The sequence below is a fragment of the Orycteropus afer genome, unplaced genomic scaffold (genome assembly GCF_000298275.1).
Source record: "Orycteropus afer afer isolate SDZICR_OR568_19922 unplaced genomic scaffold, OryAfe1.0 scaffold00832, whole genome shotgun sequence".
Taxonomy (NCBI): domain Eukaryota; kingdom Metazoa; phylum Chordata; class Mammalia; order Tubulidentata; family Orycteropodidae; genus Orycteropus; species Orycteropus afer.
This window is the reverse complement of record NW_006922419.1, coordinates 812,217-813,484: the sequence shown is the minus strand read 5'-3', so window position 1 is coordinate 813,484 and position 1,268 is coordinate 812,217.

Sequence of the window (1,268 nt, the reverse complement as noted above, 5' to 3'; positions counted from 1 at the left end):
GCACTTGACTGATAACCAGAAGGCTCACGGTTCAAACCCACCAGCCACTCTTCGGAAGGAAGGTTGGGCAATGTACTTCCGTAGTGATACTGCCTTGGAAACCCAAGGAAGGGTCACTATGAGTCGGGTCCCGCTTGACGGCACATAACAGCAACAATGTTCTAAATAATAATGTGTCTAAATAACCTCCTAATAATTGATTCGGTAGTCCACATAAACAAAGAAATTATAATTCACCTTCTAAATTTCAGGACTTGAACTGATCATTAATTTTGTGATATGTCATTTGAGGTTACCATAATATTTTCCTAAATGCTGCATCATTTAACACCTGAATCTATAAGGCTTTATTTTTGTAACATGCATCGGTTGTCATGGAAGTCATTTTTTATGTATGACTCTCCAGAGAGCGTTCTTCACGTCTTCTTTCCTGAGACTATAGATCAGAGGATCCATCCAGCATTGCAATGAAGATAGTACAGATGCCACCTGTGCCTGGGTGAGGGTTATCAGGCTGTAAATAGGTGGAAATCAGGGACCCATAGAAGATGGTTACACCCATGAGCTGGGATGTGCAGGTGGAGAAGGTTTTGTTGTTGTTGTTAGGTCCTTTTGAGTTGTCTCTGACACATAGCAATCTCACTACAGCAGAATGAAACGCTGCCCAATCCTGTGACAGCCTCATCATCTTTGCTATACTGAACACATCGCTGCAGCCAACGCATCAATCCATCTTGTTGAGGACCTTCCCCTTTTTTGTTGTCCCTCCCCTTTGCCACACATGATATCCTTCTCCAGGGAATGGTCCCTTCTAACATGACCAAACTAGGTGAGATGACGTCTGGCCTTTCTCATTTCCAAGGAGCATTCTGGCTGCACTTCCTCCAGGAGAGAATTGTTAGTTCTTTTAGCAGTCCATGGTACTTTCAGAATTCTTCACCAGCACCACAACTCAAAAGTATCAACTCTTCTTTGGTCTTCCTTTTTCATTGTCCAGCTCTCACATGCATATGAGGTGATTGAAAATATCATGGCTTGGGTTTGTTGTTGTCATTGTTGTTTGCCATTGAGTCGGACCAGACTCATACTGACCCCTCCTTGGGTTTCTGAGGCAGTATCACTACAGAACTAGATTGCCCAACCTTCACTTCAAGGAGTGGCTGGTGGGTTTGAACCACAAACCTTCTGGTTAGCAGTCAAGTGCCTTAGGCAGAGACATCTTTGTTCTTCAGCACGTGAAAGAGGTCGTTTGCAGCAGATTTGCCCAA